Source organism: Bubalus kerabau, chromosome 7 (genome assembly GCF_029407905.1).
Source record: "Bubalus kerabau isolate K-KA32 ecotype Philippines breed swamp buffalo chromosome 7, PCC_UOA_SB_1v2, whole genome shotgun sequence".
In the NCBI taxonomy this organism is placed as follows: domain Eukaryota; kingdom Metazoa; phylum Chordata; class Mammalia; order Artiodactyla; family Bovidae; genus Bubalus; species Bubalus kerabau.
The window spans coordinates 20,376,686-20,401,474 of NC_073630.1; the positions used below are offsets into that span (position 1 = coordinate 20,376,686).

At 44.8% G+C, this 24,789-nt stretch overlaps 1 protein-coding gene and 1 long non-coding RNA gene across 3 annotated transcripts in view; both read right to left on the bottom strand.

Moving 5' to 3' along the window:
- The window catches only part of TSPAN5 (tetraspanin 5), a 179,603-nt gene that overhangs the window by 131,011 nt on the left and 23,803 nt on the right, over positions 1 to 24,789 (bottom strand). The gene's annotated exons all lie outside the window — the stretch shown is intronic.
- LOC129657510 (uncharacterized) overlaps positions 1 to 24,789 on the bottom strand; it is a 58,935-nt gene that overhangs the window by 28,740 nt on the left and 5,406 nt on the right. The window contains exon 2 of the long non-coding RNA XR_008716780.1: positions 6,943 to 7,058. This is a non-coding gene — a long non-coding RNA (uncharacterized LOC129657510). The remainder of the gene's footprint in view (positions 1 to 6,942; positions 7,059 to 24,789) is intronic.

Sequence of the window (24,789 nt, forward strand, 5' to 3'; positions counted from 1 at the left end):
GAGGCCTTGCTGACCAGCAGCAAGGTACTCGAGGACAAAGTGCCGAAGTCAAAGTTCTACTGATATGGAGATGCTGGTGATTAGCTAGACCCCACAATAAGTCATCTTAGCAGGTTTCAAGGAGGAAGTGGTGATCATGAACTCTTGACAATCCCAATGCTGCCATGGATCTAAAACAAAGCTGTCAGCCCAGTACCTGTGAGGCCTGGGACACCATCTGTATCCTCAGACAGGCCCAAGAATCCCATCTCCTTTGTCACATGTAACCCATGGCCTGGGGACCAAGAGAGCCCAAAGCCATAATTCTCTGAAAACCCTTGAGATGATGTCCCTGGACAAAATGTACACAAGCCAGAGAACTCAGTGCTCTTCCACCTCACTTAGTCAATCATCCCCACCTTCGTGGTTTTCTTGCCCTTTCATCCCCACCTTTATGGTTTTCTTGCCATTTCCTTCTAATCACCTTGCTTCTCTCTTCACTAAGAAAGCCCAAGTGCTTAACTCTTGCTGTTTCTGGATTCTGAGAGATTTCCTAACAGTGCTTTTAGGGAAAATAAAACCACCACATTAAATATACACATTGATTCTTGGACTCCCTGGAATTTCAGACATGTTTTTTAAAGTTAATACCTTAGAATATGGAGAAGGAAATGGCAACCCACTCTAGTATTCTTGCCTGGAAAATCTCATGGACTGCAGAGCCTGGGGTCCTCTGGGGTTGCAAAGAGTCGGACACAACTGAGCAACTAAACCGCCACCACATGGGTACCTCAAACCTACTACTACGGAGGGCTTAACCCACATGCATCCACTGGAAGAGTTAAAACACATCTCAAGAGAAGGAGCTCCTCTTAAGTACCTGAGAAAGAATTTCAAGAGTTATTTGAACAACAACAAGTTAAGGTCTTAGAAGGAAGAAAATAATGTAAGTTTGGGAGGCACTAGCAGCAGCAGCAGCATGCAGCTGGTGTTTAAAGTCCAGGAGTGTCTGGGATGATCCAGGGTGGAGGGTGGGGTATGCAGAGAAGACAGCCAAGACTTAGTGCTAAATCTTTTAGATACTGAATCAAGAAGGCCAAAAGAGGATTAAAGTCAATGGAGACTGAAGGGAGATAATCGGAGGAGACTGGAAGATCCTCAAGGAAACCAGAGGAGCTTAGAGACATGATTCCAGAAAGTGAGTGCCATTAGAAAGCAGAAGCCATCTCTTGTTTTATCTTTCCTCCCACAAAGTTATTTCTCAGCTATCACATGATGGCTCAAAGTTAATTTCTTGACATAACTTAAAACTTAGCCACATTTAGACTATACATTATAAAATGAGAGAACATACTCAAGTAATTAATCTGCTATTGTGTAGCATAATTACAAACCTTTTATCAACCTTTTTTTTTTTTTTCTGTTACTGTTTACTGAAATTTATACTTGGAAGAAATGTTATACTTAGAACTATCTGCATCCTTAAAAAAAGAAAAAAGGTAAATGTGTCCATTTCAATTAGGAAGAAGTGGTGGAATTAAAGCAGAAATGGCCAAATCTGGCTGGCAGCAGAGTCCTAGGAGATGGCATACAGAGCACTGGATGCCTGCAGCAAGGTAAGTAAAAACAATGACAGTCAAGAGGAAGCAAGACAAAGACCCTGAAACTCACTTTAGACAATGTGTATGCAGTCTCAATGGCACCCCACTCCAGCACTCTTGCCTGGTAAATCCCATGGATGGAGAAGCCTGGTGGGCTGCAGTCCATGGGGTCGCGAAGAGTCCGACAGGACTGAGCGACTTCACTTTCCCTTTTCACTTTCATGCATTGGAGAAGGAAATGGCAACCCACTCCAGTGTTCTTGCCTCGAGAATCCCAGGGACGGCGGAGCCTGGTGGGCTGCCGTCCATGGGGTCGCACAGAGTCAGACATGACTGAAGCGACTTAGCAGCAGCAGCATGCAGTCTCTAGAGAATGTTTCCAATTTCCCAGAGCTTCACACAAGAACTAGATCCACACACTAGGTAGATTTCCAAGGCTTTTCTGGCTGCATTTTTCCTTCACAATGGTTTCTTAGTTCCTTATTAACCCAACCCACTTAGCTCTTGCTTCTCTTGCATATTCCACAGAATGTGCATCACTCCTCGGACCCCTCATACAAATTAAAACCCCAGAGAAAAAAGTGATAGCAGAGGAGGAGGAGGAAAGAAGTGACCTCTCATGAAGAGTATTTCCAGGGCTTGAGCCCAACTCCTGAGAATCAGCCCATGTTTACCTAGACCATGCAGAAGAAGAAACCCAAGGCTCCTGGCACTGGCTCTAAAAACAGTACTTTAGAACATGGGTGACTTGACATTTTAGAACCTAATGAATCAGGTGAGAATTTATTTGAATCATCTTTACCTAAGGGCACTCTGACAAGCACTGATAGAGAAATTATCTGGATGTGATGCCCAAGAGGCGCTGGAGATGTCAAGGTGAACCAAGTACAGCTTTGGTCCTTGTGGGGTCCAGAGGCAGTCTCAGGTGATAAAACCTTTCTGGGTCTCAGACTCTCTCAACATGACAGAGTTGACCAGACAGCCTCTACTGCCACTGCAATAATACACCTCTAAAATTTTACACCATATACTAGATATGGGGAAGTACCACCTGAGTCTTTAGGGAAGAATTAAAATGCAAAGAAAGAGTGCATGTCTCATTTTGTACCAAAGCAAATTTGTGAAGCCCAGTAGTCAAAGAAGCAAATACCAAGATATATGAATATATACATAAAATGGTTTAATCAGAGTTGAACATTAAAGGTCATCTCATACCTAGCTCAGCTTCTTCATTATATAGATAGAGTTAGACACAGAGAGATAAAGTAATTTGTCCAAGGACACCCAGCCAGTGAGTGGCAAGCCAAACACTAGGACCCAGCCAAGAATGATCTAATCATTCCAAAAAGGTATCAAAGGATGCTAGAAGAGTCTGGGATAAGCTCCTAGTCTCTGGAGACTAATGTCAAAGAGGACAGCCAAGCCCTCCCACAAAGCAGTGCTTACTGTTCCACAGAAGCCAGGATACCAGGCAGATGGATGCAGGACTCATGTATCTTCAGCTCCCACGCTCACACATCTCCATCCGCACCCAAGGTGGCACGAGTACCGCGGGGCACAGTAGCTGACACTCCTTCCGAAACAGGCCAACAGCTCCCAAGTGGTTACGACCTTCTCGGATTCCAGGCTGGGTTTCCCACCTCATGGCTTGTTACTGAACCACACACAACGGCCTCACCAAACCTCGGGAAGGCAGTGTTGCAGGGCCAGCCGACCAGCTGAGCGGCAGCGGCTGCCCCGAACACACCACCCTAGGCCCTCACTTCCTGCTCTGGCAGTCAGGACTACATGCACATGTTCGGGGTCCAGCCCATCGTTCTCAAAGCTTAGAGCTGGACAGGCCCCAGATATCAAGAAACCATCTGTTACAAAGCCCTCCCTCCTCCAACTTCACTTCAAAACACACCGTGGCATCTGCCACTGTCCCTGGTTACACAAGTGGGGATTAGCCACAGCCTTCGGAGCCAAGGATGAGGCCTTCTCACGGGTGACCTTGCCCAGAAGCGAGGGGGCCACTGGTTTTACATCAGACATCCTGAACCAAACCCTTCCATGTATTCTGTCCGGCAGCATTAACCACAGTAGATGCCAGAAAAACACATTCCGTTTGTTAAAAGTCCTAGAATTTTAAACCATTTCTCCATTTCAGTTTAGATTTAACAGTCACTTCTCAAAGCAAAAGTTGTTTAAGTATTAAAGACAAGGTAGAAACAATCACACGAATAACACACAAATATCTCAGACCTAAAAACTGCATAAACTGAGTTTCCAATTAAGAGCAAAACCAGAAGATGGAACATTCTTTGAAAGCCATTCCAACACCATTACATTTAAATTCCAAGTAAACCCCAAGCAGCTCCATTTGTATAATAGTCATAAACTAACACTGGTTGAGCATTCACTGTGTGCCAGACTGCCCTAGGATTGTAAGTACAGTCTCACTGGATTCTTCTAAACAGCTCTATTATTATCTCCTCAGTTTTAAAGTCGGAGAAGGCAATGGCACCCCACTCCAGTACTCTTGCCTAGAAAATCCCATAGACGGAGGAGCCTGGTACGCTGCAGTCCATGGGGTTGCTAAGAGTCGGACATGACTGAGCGGCTTCACTTTCCCTTTTCACTTTCATGCATTGGAGAAGGAAATGGCAACCCACTCCAGTGTTCTTGCCTGGAGAATCCCAGGGACAGGGGAGCCTGGTGGGCTGCCGTCTATGGGGTCTCAGAGTGGGACACGACTGAAGTGACTTAGCAGCAGTTTTAAAGTGAAGGATGCATCTGGAGGGCAACTATCTTGCCTAAGGTCACATCAATAAAAAGCATCAGGGTCAAGGGTCAAAGCTGGGTCCATGTAACTCCAAAGCCAGTGTTCTTAACATTACTCCACTCAGGCTTGGGAGCGTAGGTGTGTGGGAGCAAAAAGTAAAACTGCACTTTATCAAACTGTATCCCTCTGCATTTTATGAGCTTCTGTGTAAATGACTTCCCTGAAATCTTTTTTTTCACAGGCAAGGAAGGGAAATTGGCACTCATCTACCAAGTCTGTAGCACAGATGTCAAGCAGCTGTGCAGAAGCTGGGGGGACAAGGGAACCGTGTGCCTGGCAAAGTTACGTGTGCATCTGTCTCAGGCTTGACATTTTTAAAAGAAATGGGAAGCCAAGGAGATGAGAGGGAGACTCTCATTCTAAATTCTGCAAAGAATGTTAAATAAACATGATCAGTACCATACAGCTCTGGTAGGCAGTGGGTTAAAAAAAAAAAAAAAAGAAACTGTATCCCTTATTAACCTCCCCTTCTTCACCTAACAAGCACAGAAATCTGTGAACACACAACAAAAACCCTATTAATATTAGCCTATTTAAACCTTAAATTTTTAATGCTGTTTATTCTCTTTGGGGGGATTCATTCAGCAAACATTTGGCTTCACTTACACTACTGTTGCCATGTTTTACTGCAGACATCAATATGACTTTCTCCTGGGCAGCAACTTTCAGGCACCTCATGCAATATCGACAGTCACAAGGCAGCCACAGATTTACTGCTCCACAGCTAAGATCAAAAGGATGGAACAATAAAGCTACGGGCCACAGGGCACCCTTACTTAGGTGACCGTGCTCGGATCAGCCACGAATGCCTGTGATGTTTACGATCTAAGCAAATGTCTTCCCCTGCTACCTTTTTCAATTTTTCACAGTCAACTTTTATTTCAGAGTCTTACCAAGCACCTATGATGTGCCATCTGTTGTGTTCGATGTTGGGAATATTAGGGTGAGCAAAATAAGCTGACTGCCTAGTTGGAAAGGCAGAAATGAATCAAATAAGGACACAAAGGAGTGATTTGCAAAGCAGCACTGCGAAGGAACACAGATCGGTGCGCACCATGGCAGGCTTTACACACGGCTGCAGATTCTGACACTCCTCCCATTGAGAGGTGAGGTCTGTGTCCGCTTGTGAATCTGGGTAGGCTCCGACAGCTTCCATTATTACAGTCGGGTGGAAACGATGCTATGTAACTTGCAAAGCGAGGTCACAGAAGTCATGTTGCTTCCTGCTCCTTTTTATTTACTAGAATAGTCAGTCTTGGAGCCCTGAAGTGCTGTGTAAGAATTCTGACTACCCCCAAGGACTCCCTGCATGAGGAGGTCTGAGCCACGTGAAGAAACCCTGGAGGGGAGCTCTGGTCAACAGGCCCAGCCAAGCCTGGTCTTTGAGTCATGCCAGTCAAGGCTCCAGACACATGAGGGGAGATGCACTCAGATGAGTCTAGGCCTCCGAGGCTCAAATCTCCTAGCTGAGGCTCCAGATATCACAGAGGACAGACAAGCCGTCTTCACTGTGTCTGAGGTTTGGGCCCACAGGATCAAAGAACATAACAAAATGGTTGTTCAATACCAGGAAGTTTTGGAGCGCTTTGTTACCCAGTGATAAGAGGTAGTGTCTGTAGTAAAACAGCCTGCCTTATACCAGTGAGTCCTACACACACAAGGAACATCAGAGCTGAGATCTTAAGGGTGAAAAGGCTTCCAACAAACACAAAGCAAGGGGATGGTCCAAAAGGAATAAAAGTAGGTTGCAGCACAGGCCCTGCGGTCAGAGGGAGCATGCCTGGCACAGCGGGGAAAGCCAGCTGGCCGGAGCACAGAGGGAAAAAGGAGCAAAGGGCTGACGAGGAAGGCGAGGGCAGACCACGTTCAGGCTGTGGTCTCTTGTCAGCAGTGAGAAGTTCCTGGAGGGCTGTTTTTAGGGTTTTGGTTTTTTTATAATTGAGGCAAAAATTCACATAAAAGTCACTTTTATGGTTGAATTCTGGTCTTCCCAAAATTCATATGAAGTCAAAACCAGGACCAGAAAATGTGACCTTATTTCCAAAGAAGGTCACAGTATATATAATTCGTTAAGTAAGTAACTGTTTAGAGGTTCAGTAGCCTCTGACTCTTTGCAACCCCATGGACTGTAGCCAACCAGGCTCCTCCGTCCCTGGGATTCTCCAGGCAAGAACACTGGAGTGGGTTGCCATTTCCTTCTCCTTCTCTCCCTATTAATGGCAACCATTAATCCTTTCCCTTCTGTCGCTATGGATTTGCGTCTTCTGGACATTTCACATAAATGGTATCATACATTAAGTGGCCTTGTGTGTCTTGCTTCTTTCACGCTACATATCGTTTTCAAGGTTCATCCATGCTGTGGCCTGCATTCCTCTATACAGCAGAATAATATTCCATTGTATGTATTCTATTTATCCATTCATTAGTTGATGGTATTTCAGTTGTTTCCATTTTGGGGTATTCCGTGTAGCAGTGCTGGCGAACATCCCCAGTCATATCTTATACGAACACCAGCGTTTGCTTCTCTGGTGAATATACCTAGGAGTGGATCTGCGGAGTCCTGCGGCAATTCGTTGTTTAACTCTTTGAGGAACCAAATGTCTTCCACAGTGGCTACACCATTTCCATTCCCACCAATGATGTCTTAGGGTTGCCTGGAAAGTTTTAAGCAAATGGGGTAAACATCAGATGTGTGCTTTGAAACAAATAGCAATCAACTTTTGTGAAAGAGTCTGAGTTCGTTTGGGACTCCTGGCTCTGACATGCCTTTTCAAACATTCAAGTGGAAACGTCAGCCAGGAGCGTCTTAGACAAGAGGCCAGTCAGCTCGGACTTAAAATTCTGAGACTCAGCAGCCTGAAGCATGGAGGAGATTCTCAAGAGAAAATACAGAATGCAGGAAAAGACAGGCTAGGTCCTATCTTTTAGGAGCTCCAAATGAATGGTGGGAGAAAGGAAAACCGAGTCTGTGAAAAGGAGCATGATAAACCGGATCTAACAAAACTGTAAAACTCATAGATTAAAAACAGAAAGGAGACAAACAATCAAAAAAAGACAACAGAACAAGAGAGAGAAAACTGTAATAAGAAACAGAAGATCTGAAAAAAGTCTAAGTCCTTCTACTTTAAGAATCAGATAAGTACCATTTTACTTCTTCCTACATTTTTCCTTTTTCCTCTACTGCCCCCCACTCCTTTTTCAGTGGGGAGGGGAGGTGGAGTGTAATAGAGAGGCACTGGTTTAGTTCCCTCAGTCTTAATGTTGTGAGAGGTTAAACTCCTCGACCTTTTATCAGAACTGGTGAATAAATGCTTTTCAGTCTGGATATCAAACCTAATTTAAAATAGACCTCCCATCAGGGAGCCGCATGGAAAGAATCTGGTTATGTACTTAACAAGTTCCTATTGTCTCATCAAAGCGTCTGAAAGCCAGGGAGGACAGCTGCGCATGACTTCAAAGTAAGAAATCCTCAGCGATTCAAGCAGAAAAAAAATCCTTGCTCTACCCACCCTCCCAGCCAAGAAGTAGGTATTTAATTACAGCGGCAAATCAAAAGATGAGAATCCTAAGAATAAACCTGTAATAACATCTGTCCCATTTTAAAATTACAGTTTAGAATACTTTGTTCCTCAAAAGCCATAGTAGTAGCGTTAGTTGCTCAGTCGTGTCCGACTCTTTGCGACCCCACGGACTGTAGCCTGCCAGTCTCCTCTGTCCAGGGGGTTCTCCAGGCAAGAATGCTGGAGTGGATTGCCATTCCCTTCTCCAGAGGATCTTCCCAACCCAGGGATCGGACCCTGGTCTCCTGCATTGCAGGCAAACTCTTTACCACTTGAGCTACAGGGAAGACCGCAAAAGTCATATCAGAGATTATAAAGCTTTACGTATCACTAGAGGGTGTAGCCAAACCTTTCAGGCCTACATTACAAGGAACTGAATTTTAACTCTAACTAGGTGAACAAAGATCTCTTGGGGTTAAACAATGTCTCAAGTGGAGAGAGAGGAACCAAGTCTGCAACCCTCTTGGGATACATCTGGGTACAGACCTGTGCTTTGATAGCCTGGTCCTCTGGTGACCTGCCACACTGATACAAAATCGGGGAATGTAAAATCACACTACACTGAATTACTTTATCTGAACAAAACACACAATTCCCTTATTCACTCTATATTCATATCCCTTTCAGATTCAATATTACCAATTGATAGAAGAGATGTCCTTCCAGAGTAAGCCTGGAAATTAGCTATTTATAAGTCCATGGCTGGCAGAAATCCAATGGACATTAGAGCCTAAAACATATCTTCTGCTTTACAAGAAAACTAGGAAACTGGTTCCAGTTACATTAGACAACTGAATCACACTGGGAAAAGTAATAAAATCACTATGAATATTAGCCAGTTAGCCACATGCACCGGTATTTGTGCCTGGTACTTGACATATGTTATTCCAAAGGTATTATTATCCCTGTTTTACAGACAAAGGTCTGGAAGTGTAGAAACTCCAAATCTTGCCTCTGGTGACACAGAAATTGAAATTCAAACCTTTTTTTTTAAATTTTAAACCAGAATACTACAACTGCCTCTACCATACTAGGCCTTCAAAAACCTATTGTGGAACTTCTCAGGATGTTACTGCTAAGTACAGACGTAACCACAGCACAATGATGACAAAAAATAAAGTCAAAATTGAAAGGCAGTGATCTTCCAGAAGACAAACACTTAATACTTATTTACCAAGTAACATTTTATTACTAAAAGTTCTACGAGAAGCGGTTACATGATTTTGTTGTTGTTGTTGGGGAGGTAGAAAAATTTTAGATATGGGAAGTAATTTTCATTATGTTTTAGATGTGGAAGTAATAAAACAGCCAATGTGTTCTAAAATACCATCTCCCACAGTACATAAGAGTCCTCTCAATGCCCCTGGTTCAGAGAATCAGCCTGATGATGGCACTTAGATTATAAAAGAGCAGTAAGTAATGTTAATTAGCACTTAATGGAGTAGAGCCACAAATATGAACTCAGTCGTTAATTCTCTCCACACATCCCGGAAGCAGGTATGTGTGCTCTCTCATAGCGGGGGGAAAGCAATGTTACAAAAGTGACGGTAACCTACTTCCAGAAAAGTGTTGGTCATAAATACAAAGGACAAACACTGCACAGAAGCCTTTACATTCCTCGTATACACAGAGGCATGCAAGAACGTACTTCTGGCCACAATAACCACACTCATCCTAAAACAACAACTGAAAATCTGTAGTATGCTAGAAGGCAAAATATGATTTGAAAGCGCTGAAATATAATATTAGTAATACCAGTAATAGAGGCTGGAAGAGAAATGTTACTTATCATTGAACGAGTACAATATGCCCAACCTTGTTCTCCATACCTTGTGAGGACTGACAGTAATGCCCACAATGAGCTTGTGAGGAGACTAGGGCCTCCCAGGTGGCTCAGTGGTAAAGATCTGCCCGCCAATGCAGAAGACACAGGGGTTCGCTCCCTGGTCCAGGAAGCTCCCCAAGAGAAGGAAATGGCAGCCCACTCCAGTATTCTTGCCTGGGAAATCCCATGGACGGAGAAGCCTGGCGGGCTACAGTCCCAGGGGTTGTAAAGAAATAGAGGGACATGCCTTAGTCACTGAACAACAAATGAGGAAACTGAGGTCTGGGAGTTGCCCGGAGTCACAGAGAGAGTTCGGAGGATTCAAAGCTAGTTTGGCTCCAAAGTCTGTGCTCTTGACCACAACACTAGACAGTTAAACAAGGCACAACTTGTTTTCACGGTGAACCCGGGATTACCCACGCAAGACTGAACATACTTCACCAAGGAGAAGAAACAGAAATCCCTTAATGCTTTACACTCAACTCTGTTTCCAGGGCTCTTTCTGACACATGTCCTGTGAACCTCCAGCACAGTAAAATGCAAGCCAGATCTGGTTCTCTCCAGCTCTAAAATACTCATCCATATCTTTAACGGCTTCAGCCAACCTACTACTCCCTGAATCCAATTTCCTCTTGAATACATTTAATACTTTTTTTGTGAATGAATCCTATTAGCACAATTTATTCATTCCTTCTGAAACCCTGTATTTGGAGGCAGGAAAACAGCATGTCAGAATAGTACGTTTATTTCATAAAACACACATCTCATCTTTAAAAAAAAAAAAAATAGCTTTGCCTAGTTAGATCCTTACCTACTAGATAAGTTTCAAGAGGAAATTTATACTACCACGAGTAATTTTTTTGTGTAATGTTTATAAGAAATGAGTCAATAAGAGTGGAAACACTTCATATCCAAGTGTCTCTAAAGGATATTCCATAAACCAATTATTCACTCATTCCAAAATCACTTGTTACTCTATTTATCAACCTGTGGTTCAAGGACCATCCACATGAAAAGCACCGGAGGCAACTGCTGACACAGGCGAAGGCTAACGAATTTCACTCCTGGTGAAGAACTCCGCATCACTCAAATAGTGCATGCAAGTCTCAGGTATCCTGAAGTTAGACAGGATTCAGACAACCATGCAAAGAGCTTATCGCAGCCCCTTAATTGGCCTCCCTGGTTCTACCCTTCTCCTCATCCCTACACACCTGCTGTTCTCTATGTAACAGTGTGCGTGCCTGCATGCTCGGTCGCTTTGGTCATGCCCAATTCTTTGTGACGTTAAGGATGGACTGGAGCCTGCCAGGTTCCTCTGTCCACGGGATTCTCCAGGCAAGAGTACTGGAATGGGCTGCCATTCCCTTCTGCAAGGGAATTTCCCAACCCAGGGATCGAACCCACATCTCTTATGTCTCCTGCATTGGCAGGTGGGTTCTTCCCAGGTGGGCCACCTGGGAAGTCCCTCCATGCAACAGAGGGTTCCTTTTTAAAGCATAAGTCAGATCACATCACTTCTGCTCCAGTATCACCCAGCCACCCTATCAAGAAGCACTCCACCTACCCACTCCCTCCACGCACACTATTTCCTAATTTTACTCTCTTAGCACTTATCAGTATCTGAAATACTTACTAGTTTGCTTATTTAATATTCATTTATTTATTTAGCTGTTTTGGTCTTAGCTGCAACATGTGGGATCTTCAGTTGAGGCATGAGAACTCTTAGCTGTATGTGGGATCTAGTTCCCCAGACAGGGGTTGAATCCATGCCCACTTCATTGGGAGTGCAGAGTCTTAGCCACTGGACCACTAGGGAAGTCTCCTTATCAATTTACTTATTGTATCTTTCTTAGTGTCTGAAAATGTAAGCTTCAGAGCAGGCATTTTTCTTTTTTTCCAATCTCTTTTGATCCTAAATGCATCCCACTTGGCACACAGAAGTTAAAAGTACTCACTGGATAGATGAATGAATGAATGAGTATCATAAATGCTCAAATAAAGATATTAACAGAGTGCTGTAGGAAACCAGAGGAGAGACAACCAGTTCCTCATGGGAACAGCCCAGCTCCTCTCAGAGAAAGTAACGCAAGCTGGATTTCGAAGGAAGAACAGAGAACACCCTCTAAGAAAACGAAGGACACTCTCTGGCAACTGGCCTTCAATCTTCAAAAGCAGTGTCACGAAAAACATGGAAAGAATTAAGAACTATTCCAGATTGATGCAGACTAGAAAGACGTAGTAGCTGCATGTCTTAGGCTATTCTGAACTGGATCTTTTTGCTCTAAGGACATTATTGGGAAAACTAAAGAAACCTGGAGTCCATCAGCAAAGGTACATATATATAGAGCAGTTCTTTTTTAGTATTCTTGCAACTTCCCTTAAGTTCTAAATTGTTTCAAAAGGAGAAAGAAGGTGGTGGGGGAGGGGGAGGCGAAGAAAGCACAAGTGAATGAGTGAATGTAATGCATTAAATAATCTATGGATTAAATGCCTAATGAATAAAATAGGAGGAAAAAGGGAAATTTCTTCCAAATATTTCTATTCCCCTTGCTCCCCCATTCCTCCAAGAAAAACTTTGGGCCCATAGCTTCTTGGCTTAGAGTCAGGCCAAATATGGTCATTTTTCTTTAAGTGTAACACAAATAAACCCCGTGAATCACAGTGGAAACCCAGCAAGCGGCAGGACATTCGTCTGTATAAACTCTGTAGTAAATGACATCTCTCTTCTCCCTACAGAGTAGAGGCTTGATCTCCATGAATTGCTGTAACTCAAAACATACTTCTCACATAAAAATAATGATGGGGATGGAAACAGCAAAAGTAAATCTTTGGACTGGATTGTTGTTGTGAGCCAAAGAGAATGATTAAATATAAAACAAGAGTGGGGGGTGTGGAACAGCACTAGGGTATCAAGAAACAGATTGACATAGTCTCTTTTTTTGAAACTGGAAGTTACAGGCAACATGACTAGAATTTAGAACCCAGTATTAAGGACTGAACACTCTTCCAAACATCTACAGCTCCACTGACAGGTCAAATAGTATTAGGACGAACACCACAGCCATAAGACTGCGTGACCCAAAGGGTGCCTAAGTAATGACCTCATCTCAAGCACTATGTGAAAACTACCAGTGTTCTCCAGTTAAAACAACACATTAGTACAAACATACAAAAGAACTATACTGCGCAAAAAAACTCACCAGAAGTTCCCTGATCTTCCATAATAAGGGAAAAGGCTATTTTAAAACACAGGAAAGAAATGAAATTAGCTTACATACAACTTCTCAGGGATGCAGCTACGTACAGTACAAACATCAACAGGCAAGAGAAAGCAGAAGTTCAATGCCACAGCAGGGGTCTATGGAGAGGTGGAGAGCACCTTCCAATTTCCTGCCATCCTCTGGATGTGGAATCCAGCTTGCTCTCTGAGATTGGATGGTTTTTAAGTTTTATTCCAAAGCAGTGTCGTTGAGAAACTGCTCATTTTAAAAACGTGAAATTCTAACTGTTCCTGGGAACTGGTTAGATCTGGCAACCCAGGCTCATGTTCTCTGGGCAACCATCAGCTGTGGGCAAGCAGCCCCGCCACCACCCCCACCACAGACACTGGGCAGAAGGGTGGCTGACCCTTCACCACACTCCACGTCTGACCCTCAGTGGCTTGTCCTTTGCCTGGTCCCTCAAAGTGGAGGAACCTGCAACCCCAGCTTTGAAAAACTCCAGAACACTAACGACAAAACACCCAACTTGCAAGGATACCAAAACTGAACCATGTCTTATGTAATAAATTCTGCACTAATTAGACTTCAGAGAGAACGCACACGTTAATAACATTATGCAGAATCAACTACATTCACATTCTTCCAAAGGCATTCACACAAGCCTCGCTGTCAGAGGCAAAGTTTATCATTTGAAACCATTTTGCTGTGGGAACAGGAATCCTTTGAAAGTCTCTCAGCTCATCAAAATGCGAAGCTGTTTGTTTTCGAAGCCCTCTACATGAGTTCGAAAACTAACCACCACAGTTATATCTTACTACACTTTAGAAAATAAAAAGGAAAAAAAATCATACATACATACTGTAACGGAAACAATTTAACAAACGTCAAGTGCCCTAAATTGTCAAAAGAATGAATATTTTAACTTCTTTCCAAATATTTCCCAATTTTCCAGTTGCATGCTATATGTAATCAGAATATCTTTAGTCCCAGAGCAATTGTCCATGGGCATACGACCATGCCCACAGGCAAGTCACACACTTTCTGTCCCCAGTGTTCTCACCAGTACAATGTAAAGAACCCAAAGACACCTCATGGGGTCACTAGGAAGATTAAATAAGTTAATATACAAGCAGCACTTGGGAACAGTGCCTACCACATCATAAACATCATATAAAAATTAAGAAGAAACAATCACTATGGCCCGGCGTTACATTACTTGATACAATAACCTAAATTATTGATACGTTATATTCTCTTATCAGAAACTCATCTCTGCCCTGGTTTGCACAGTGAAACACTGTTTTATGTAGTTTTCTACTCAAAGGACATTCCATTATTATCAACTTAAGTTAAATCTCAAAAGTCATTAATAAAAGCAGTGATTTCTCAAATGGTTTATGGTCAACCACTCTAAAAAGTACTTGGTAGAAAAGAGTTCGCTCTAAGCCAGTATCCAAGAGATAGAGATTTATCAAAACAATTATCAAGTTTGAAGAATAAAACCCCCAGCACAGTAAAAACACAGCATTAAAAAGATAAAATAAAAACCCTCAATGCAGGAAAAGACAAGAATTATACAAAGGTAGAGCCTTGTAAGTGAATGAACAAATTAAACAGATGACCACAAATGAACAAACTGGAGATATGCGGCCAATCACAAATTTTTAATTTCTTTAAAAAAAAATCTAATATGCTTATATTTAAGAGTCAGTGCCAAACTGCCCTGTCATACTTGCAGAGCCAGGTAATAATGACATACGAAAATACTCAATTAGCATTGCCTCAACAATCTGTGTATGCATTGATGGTATTTGTGCTCATGTTTACAAGGTGGTCCCTGCCCTGAATCTAAAATCTAGTTGGGGGAACAAAACTAACAGGGATAAACCTCTGAGTGGGCTTCTCTGATGGTTCATTGGTAAAGAATCTGCCTGCCAACACAGGAGACCCAGGTTCAATCCCTGGGTCAGGAAGATACCCTGGAGAAGGAAACGGCAACCCACTCTAGTCTTCTTGCCTGGGAAATCCATAGACAGAGGAGTCTGGCAGGCTACAGTCCATGGGGTCACAAGAGAGTCAGACACGACTTAACAACTAAACAACAACCTCTAAGTATAATCTCCAAGTATCTACTGTAAGGCTTCACAGAGAGGGGCACCCAGGGGACACTGCAAGTGCCCTCAAAGTGAACAAGAACAGGATCCAGAGCAAGGAGGAGGTTTTCAGGGCATCATCACTGCAGCCATGTCTGTCCACCATATGGCACACACCCAAGTGTAACATGCATTAAACATGCTGCATCCTAGCAAGCTGGGGCGGGTGGTGGGGGCTGTTTGTTGTTTTGGGGAAAACAAAAAAAACAAAAAACTGAAAGTATTCTGCTCAGTTCAGTGGCTCAGTCATGTCTGACTCTTTGCAACCCCATGGACTGCAGCACGTCAGGCCTCCCTGTCCATCACCAGCTCCTGGAACTTACTCAAACTCATGTCCGTCAAGTCAGTGATGCCATCCAGCCATCTAATCCTCTGCTGTCCCCGTCTCCCCTGCCTTCCATCTTTCCCAACATCAGGGTCTTTTCCATTGAATCAGTTCTTCGCATCAGGTGGCCAAAGTATTGGAGCTTCAGCATCAGTCCTTCCAATGAATATTCAGGACTGATTTCCTTTAGGACTGACTGAGTTGATCTACTCGCTGTCCAAGGGACTCTCAAGAGTCTTCTCTAACACCACAGTTCAAAAGCATCAATTCTTCGGTGCTCAGCTTTCTTTATAGACCAACTCTCACATCCATACATGACCACTGGAAAAACCATAGCTTTGACTAGACAGACCTTTGTCAGCAAAGTAATGTCTCTGCTTTTTAATATGCTGTCTAGGTTTGTCATAGCTTTTCTTCCAAGAAGCAAATTTTAATTTCATGGCTGCAGTCACAATCTTCAGTGATTTTGGAGCCCAAGAAAATAAAGTCTGTCACTGTTTCCATTGTTTTCCATCTATTTGCCATGACAGCACATATACTACAATTGTTCTGCTCAGCAAATCCCTGCTGCTGCTGCTGCTAAGTCGCTTCAGTCGTGTCCAACTCTGTGCGACCCCATAGACGGCAGCCCACCAGGCTCCCCCGTCCCTGGGATTCTCCAGGCAAGAACACTGGAGTGGGTTGCCATTTCCTTCTCCAATGCATGAAGGTGAAAAGTGAAAGTGAAGTCGCTCAGTCCTGCCCAACTCCTAGCGACCCCACGGACTGCAGCCTACCAGGCTCCTCCATCCATGGGATTTCCCAGGCAAGAGTACTGGAGTGGGGTGCCATTGCCTTCTCAGCAAATCCCTAATCCTCCTCAAAACGCACAGTGACACAGCCTCCTGAGAAGCAGTGCCTGACCACGCCTTCCTCAGGCTTACACACTGCTTCCCGTGATGTGTATTTATGTCTTTCCTCCACTAGGCCGAGAACTCCAGTCCACCTTGTACTGCAGCCATAGGCCTGCAGGCTCAGTGAACACCCCTGGAGCGAGAGAGTAAGGGGAGGATGCCTCAGCCAGGGGCAGGACCCCACAAACAGTGAGGCACTAAGGTGGAGCCCACGGATTCCAACGCCATGCTCCCTGGCACACAGGTGCTCCCCAGAGAAGGGAGGGCCTCTGTCCTCAAGGAACTCAGTCTACCCAGATTCCAGAAAGCTGTCTGAGAAAGCACCTTAAGCTCTCTAATGACACACTCCTTTTAGCCGGAACGTGAACCCGCCTGTTAAAATGAGGGGTGGTGGTTTTTAAAGTCCCTGCAGGCCTGAGCACTTTGGGATGCTCATACAGAGAGCGAGCAAGAGTTCACTGGGTCATGCGAGGAAGGGCATTAACTTACTCATAAATCTCCAACACACCACTCCCTCTTTCGCTCCCTGGCTGAGCAACTGCCATCTGGAAGGCTTAGCACATGAAAGGCATTATCACGGTTCTGCTGGAATATTTCTGGTAGGCAGAGAACACAAGATGCCAGGACTTAAAAAAAAAAAAAAATCACAGAATTCCGATTACCTCATTTCACCTTTCTTTTCAGCCAATCCAAACTTCGCCTGCTGTAGACGGTTAACTAACAGAGAAACCTTGCAAGGGCTTTGCTGAATCACTCGAGTGGCAAAGTCTCCACGAGGCCCCGCATCTACCTGCTGATACTGAGGTCTGAGCTGACCTGAAGCAAACAGAGACCCCCGCTCTGCACACAACCTTCCGACTGAAAGACAGCAGAAGAGCAAGGCAGGCTGCATTCAGCTTCGTGGAACCCATCAGGACTCGAGGTCCACCTGCACATCCCAGAAGCTTGGGGCCTTAACACGCACTTCCTGCCCCAGCTTCCAGCCGGTCGAGTGGACATCCTCGAGATGACCCCACCTGTGCTCTCATCAGGGCTTCCCAGGTGGTTCAGTGATAATACCTATGGCTGATTCATGTTGAAGTTTGACAGAAAACAACAATTTCTGTAAAGCAATTAATCTTTCAATTAAAAAATAAAGAACCCACCTGCCAATGGAGGAGACATAAGAGACGTGGGTCCGATCCCTGGGTTGGGAAGATCCCCTGCAGGAGGGAATGGCAACGCACTCCAGTGTCCTTGCCTGGAGAATCCCATGGACAGAGGAGCCTGGTGGGCTATGGTGCATGGGATCACTAAGAGTCGGATATAACTGAGCGTGCACCCACACTCTCTCATCTGTGGTTCTGCTGTCTGTCTGCTTCTCTGGCACCTCTGCCTGCCTGGGCCCGAGGGTCTTCTGGGGGCTCCCCGGCCCTGCGGGGACAGCACGAAGGAAACCACCTCTCCAACGTCTGGCTGGGCTGCTGTGCAGGGAAGCCAGGTCTAAGAGGGGCTCCTGCCACTGTCGCCGTTGTGAGACCTCAGGCGATGGGATTTGATAAAAATTATCTTCAGGCTAGTGCCACAAAAGCCCATTTCCCCTAATGGGACCCAGCAATTTGAAAGTGTCTCGCGGAGCGTGTTCCTGCTCTCATCTTCAGAGTCTTCCCTGAGGCGGGCACACGGCAGCTCTAAGTCAGACTCAAAGAAACTGCGTCTCCAGGGGCCTGGGCCATAGCAGACCTCACTAACCCGGGCCTTCCTCATGCTGCCTCTCAGGTTTTTGTATTTTTTTTTAATTCAACAAGATCGCTTGGCACTGTCCGCATCACCTTCTCTGACTCTACAGATGGGTGGGGAAGTTGGAACACAGATGAGCTCTGTGCTTCCCACCAGGCACTCCCAGACACACTGCCCACTGGAGACCAGCTTGCCCGAGTCTGAGGATGGCAAGGACCTTGCTGGCTGGCCCCAAAAGATGCCGTTAGCATCCTCAACCCTTTCTGATCAAAAGCTTGTCAGCCTCTGATGCAGGAAGCACCTTCCTGCAGCTACCCTGTTTATTTTCCATTTCTTTTTTTTTTAAACAGCCTCGACGCCTCCACTGTCACATTCTAAAACCACAGGTGCACAGGGAATGTTCTCAACTCTTGCAAATGTTAAAAACATGCACATCTGTATATGCTGCCAGGGTTTCAAGAGTGTAAATTACCTTGGGACGGAATCAGAACCCAATGACAGCCTCTCCCTCTCCCACCCTGTGTGAGGGTCCCCTGCTCTAGACGCCTGACAGGGGAACCCTTGACCAGGGTGATTAACATCCTGGGGCTTTCGGTAGGATCACTATGTAGCCTGTCATCCAAAATGAATAATTTTCCAAGTCAAAGGGGACACTATTAATCATTACATGAGGACTACAGGTATAAACCAAAAGTGCTGCAGAAAACCAAGACCTGTTGAGCACATGCAACCCTGGGTGTTGAGATTACCATCGAAGTCACATTTATTGGGTAACCCCCACCCTCTCGAAGCTGACTGACCAGTGCACAGCACAATCACATCATCACCCCAATAAATAATCATGATCTCACTTGATTATGATGGGTGCTTGGAAGGAAAAGTCCTGGGTGTTGTGACAGAATATTCCAAGGTTAACAGATTTGGGCTTCCCTGGTGGCTCAGATGGTAAAGAATCCGCCTGCAGTGCAGGAGACCTGCGTTTGATCTCTGGGCCTGGAAGATCCCCTGGAGAAGCAAATGGCTACACACTCCAGTATTCTTGCCTGGAGAATCCCATGGACAGAGGAGCCTGATGGGCTACAGTCCATGGGGTCGCAAAGAATTGGACACGACTGAGGGACTAACACTTTTGCAGCTTAGTTTCCATGTGCTCTCTGTGCAAAGGCTCTAAAGTAGGAAGGAGTTTCAGAGGGAAAAGGAAGGCCAGAGGGCTGGAGTGGGAGAGGAGGAAGGAGGGGATAAAGACACAAACTGGGTGGGGCAGGGGGTCGGGGGGGGGGGGGGGGGGGGGGGGTGGTGAGGCAAACATGAGAGGGAGGATCTCAGGTGAGACCAAGGGCAGCGGGAAAGCAAGGAGATCACTCAAAGCATAAGAGTGTCATGATCAGACCTGGGACTGGACCACCATGGCTCAGGGCAAAGAGTGGACCACAGGGAGGAAAGAGCAGGAGGCCAGCGAAGCCAGGAAGATGAAGGCTCAGACCAGGGCAACGGCTGGTCAGAGGACTAGTGAGGGCCCATTTAAAGATACTTAATGTCGGATTATGCTAGTGATCGGGGAAAAGGCTGCCACGAAGGCTAAGCCAGAAAATAACAGGGGCCCTGCACAGAAGACAGCAAAATCAGTTCCTTACACAGAACAACCCTAAAATGCTGAGGTTTGTCTTTTAACCTTGCTCACGCAGCCTCTAAAACCCTGAGCAACATAATGTGAAAATGAAATACAAATGCTAAAACTACCCTACCACAATTATCCCTCTTCCACAAACCAACGAATCCTTCACCACATCTAAAGAGAGAATCACTTCAACAATCCAATATTCTCAGTGTCTGTCGTGACCCCTTTAGTTATATCACCCAATAATACAATTGAAAATGAAGTTATTAAGAGGTCTGAGTGATACAGGAAGTTTGCCTTTTATCTTTAGAAATGGTATTCAAATCGCAAATCCTAGGATTTGAAATCTAGGATTGAAAATCTATAAAATCACATCTGGTCCCCATTTATTTCATCACTTTGATGAACAGAACTAAAAATGATTAGTAATCACCCTTTGAGAAGTTATGATAAATAAATGGAAAGGAATCATTTTGGTTGCAGTGGTTATATCATCCCATATCATGACCCCTAAAAGGTTAGCTTTTCAGGAAATATATCACAAATAGAAAATAAAACAGTGTCCAGCCTCTCTTGTATGTCAGAATTTCCATGCACATAACAATGATCACAGTAAAAATTACTTACAACTTACATTCATATCATACACTCTAGTTTGCAAAGCTCTGATTTTTTTCCCCAGTGACCTTGAAAGCACAAGCAGGCAAATACACACAACTATCAAGATTGGTCACAAGGGCCCTACATAAGCTAACAAAGGAAGACTGTCTGGGACCAAAGTCTGGGTGACAGTATGTAAAGTTTCCCTATCTGAGAGTGCTGTGTTCCAGATTTCAAATATTCAATTACTGTCAACTGACACACGCATATGCGCACTTTTTTTCCCCTTTTTCAGTAAATGTATTCTTTGCAATAAAACCGGTTCATTCAATGCAATTTAATTTGTATGTGATTACAAAGTGAAAGTGTTAGTCGCTCAGTCACATCCAACTCTTTGCAACCCTATGGACTGTAGCCCACCAGGCTCCTCTGTCCATGAGATTCTCCAGACAAGAATACTGGCAAGGGTTGCCATTCCCTTCTCCAGGGGATCTTCCAGACCCAGAGATCGAATCTGGGTCTCCTGCATTGCAGGCAGATTCTTTACTATCTGAGACACCAGGGAAGCTGATAACAAAGTGTTTGCTATAAAAGCAGTCCACGAACAGAGTAAAATCTGTTTTGGATGCTTTGCCCCAGTAGGATTTTTTAAAATATACAGTCACCTCTCTCTTATCTTACCAGACATATTCCAACTCACTCAAAAACAGAAAGGTCCTAAAACACAAAGGAGGAATCTGTGGGTCTGAGAGGAAATACAGTCTCCTGGACATGCAAAATTGTAGCAGAGAGAAGTCTCTACAGTTGGAGAAGGGAATATAGGGGAAGAGAATCAAGGAATTAAAGAGGTTATCAACCCAACTGGAGGGTGTGGGAGAAGCGACAGAAGACACCCAATCTTTGGAAAGCCCTCTAAGTTTGAGCTGAAATCAGGGTGACAGTACTCAGGGCTTCCTCCATAGCCACGCTTGCTGAGCTTCCAGGGAGGGGTCAAGCAGGATGGGAGCCTAGCAGAGAAAAAGCCAAGAAAGACAGGCATTTCCCATTACCCCGAGTTTCCACTGTCAGCCCCTGCTCCCGCACCAGCACAGCTTTCCACATCAGCGAAGTGGGAACAAATTAGTCTGAGCTGGGCTAACAGTTAACCAGACCCTCTCACATTCTCTTATTTAGGCATTCATGCATGCAGAACAATTTCTGGAATGCCTTCTAGGAGCCAGGCCCTGTCAAGACCTGGAATGAAACCTCATTCAGGTCCTGTCCCACAAAGACCTCAAAGACCAGTGGTAAAGGACCCTCTCACTGGATCAGCACCAGAGACGACCACTGCAACAAGGGCCCCACGGAGGTGTAATTCCACCGACAGAATCCCTACAGGAGGGAGGGATTTACTGCCTCAGGTCTTCATCTTTTCACCATTGTTTAAAATGGTTCCAAGGACGGACCTAGCTAGACAGAACACAATCCATATGATCTGACAGCTTGTAAAACTCACAATAGCCAGCTTGTATTTTAACTGTGTAAACCCACCTTTGATGTATCCTTTTAAAAACAAACAATTTGCTGTGAATCAAAGACTATGAGGTGAAAAACTGGGTGTTAAAAGGAAGAAGAGAGACTACGAAACAAAACAGATTGCCCAGAACCACTCAAACTGAGAAAGGCAGAGTGCCAGGCACGCTGCAGCCGAGAGCATCCTGCAGTCACCCTCTATACACGCCATCCAACCGGCCAGAAGCAAAACATATAAGCTCCTTCTTTTCAGTACTGTAGTGGATGTTGGTGTATTTTTCATGGTTTTCAAAACATTTCTGAAATATATGCAGAAGGACAGAATGGCTAAATGAAGTATAGCTAAATGACGGGGTGGGATAACCTAGCGGAAGTTTAGCAAAGCGTTCCCAAGGTTGTAATTCTAGAAACAGCTCTCCTAAGAACAACTACAGGAGCTCCAGCAGCAGCCCCCCAGGCCCTGAGATAAGTGCTCTGCACTCACAGCCTCTTTGGTCTTTACAACTTTTTATGGTAGATACCACACCTTTGATAGAACACAGACAGAAATGGCAGACAAATCACCGAAAGCAGAGCTAAGTGCAAAGTTATAGTCAGCAAACATAAATAAGTTCACAGTTACAAAGGGCCAGTTACCAAGCCCCTATTCCCACAGGATGGTGCAGAGAGAACCTGGTGGCAGCTGCAGACACAGCAGACTGCATCACAGCAGAATGCTCTCAGGGAACCTAGACTGAACCCAGGGAACCCGAAGAGTTTATAATGGACATCATATTTGCCTATCTCTTTGCTCCATACAGGTATGGCTGGGGAACAGGATGCCGATGAGAGGTGAGAAATAAGCAAAGCCCCTACAATGGAGTTTGACTTTAATCCCGTCCAAACTAAGTCATTTAAGTACTTAAGGGCTTCCCAGGTGGCACTAGTGGTAAAGAACCCACTTGGCAATGCAGGAGACGGAAGAGACGCAGATTCCATCCCTGGGTTGGGAAGACCCCCTGGAGGAGGAAATGGCAACCCACTCCAGTGTTATTGGTTGGAAAAGCCCATGCACAGAGCGGCTACAGGCCATGGGGCTGCAAAGAGTCAGACACGACTGAGCAGACACACGCTAGTAAGTGCTTAAAGCAGGTGATGTGAAAGCAAGATCAGATTTACCACTAGAGAAGGCTTTGGGAGATGGAGTGTGGGGGAAGGAAGAGAGAATTACAACCCTGCAAATGAAGATGCGGATGATCTGAATCACAGCAAGGAAGGTGGTGGAGAAGAGGATGAGAGAACATGCTGAAAGAGTTAAGACTGAGCAGGTATCACTGCTGATAGTACTGTGTAGGTTCTGGGGTTTCAGTTCCAGATGCCAGCAGGATCCGTGCCATCCCTGGGTCAGAGACAAAGGCCAGTTCACCGCTCACAGCAATACAGTACCACAGCATCTGCCCCAGTCCCCCGGGCAACAATTTCCACAGGACCATGCAGAGAGGGATCACATCATGAACTGCACAAGACAGGACCCTTAAGTTAGGGAGCCCAGATATTTTTTTCACTCTACAAACATCCTTGAAAAGATGATCCAGAACAAAGGTGGTCAGTACCTCAGCTTGCAGTATCCTGCAAGAAACATGAGATTTATGGAGAATTGTTTTCCAACATCCTCACGTTGCCTATGAGGAAACTAAGAGTCAAAGAGCTTAAGATGAGTCAGGGTAACATAGCTAGAAGGTAACAGAAGTGAGATTCAAACCCAGACCTTAGGACGCCAAGTCCCATTGCCCTCCCCACTATTCAAAATCCTATTCCGTAAAACATAGGGACTTCTGCTAGTGGAAGGAGAATAGAGACAATAAATGGGTCCTTGAGGCTCTCCGGGAGGTTGTCAGCTCACCTGGAAGGGAATAGGGACAGACTAGAGGCCCAGCTCCAAAGATGAAGGTTCTCCTTGGCTCACGTATCTCAAAATTTGAATGACAGAGCAGAACTGGGCTGCTATAGAAGTCAACGGTGGTGCCTCTCCATGTGGTGGGGACATCTACGCCCAAGTCCTTGGTTAGCCCCTTCCTAAATCCAGCCTGCAAAATTACAGGTTTTATGGGAGAATGCTATCAGAATGGAAAAGAAAATTTATATGTTCATACTAGGTCTTTATTCCCTAAAACTTCTTGCAGAGGTATGAAACAGAATAACTTTCCATATAAAGATGATCTCTCTTCATCCGTGCATTCAAATCAGCTAACACTTCACATACATAATTAAAAGAAAGTAAATATATACGCTTCCCAGGTGGCTCAGCAGCCTGGTGAGCTACAGTCCATGGGGTGGCAAGAGAGTCAGACATGACTCAGCCACCAAACAATAGCAGCAAAAGTAACTGGATTAAGAAACTGAAAAGAACTTGGTTAGCAGACCCTTCATTTTGATAACAAACATACTGCATTCAAGATTTAAAGGTAACTGCCGAGTTACTTCATAAATGGGATTCATTATTTTGAACATGAGTGATCAAGCTTATTCATTTATTAACATAAAAGTGAAAAAATGACTTGCTTAGCTTCAAGGGGACAATAAGAGATGTTTGGCATATGCAGGACTTTAGGTCTTCCTGGTGTCAATGATGACCAGCTGGACAGCAGACTCTCTTCTGAGATTTCTTAGCTCAGTCTGCAAGGTCCTGAGACACCTGAGCAGTCCTTGTCAGCCTGGGGAACCCTCTCCCTCAGCAGAAAGTTCCCACTCCCCATGAGAAGCCCCCACCATCACCACCAGGTTCCTCTTCCAGGGGGTGAAAGGCACAGGTGGTGCTTATCACACTAACAGAAATGTCTGAATCCACTCAACTTAAAAGGATCACCCACTTTATAGGCCACTTATTTAAACCTCTGGATGGCTGCCCAATGCATGCAAGCTGCCACAGTGCACAATCCAGGGAGCAACATCCCAGGGGGTGGTGTAGTTCACAACCTGT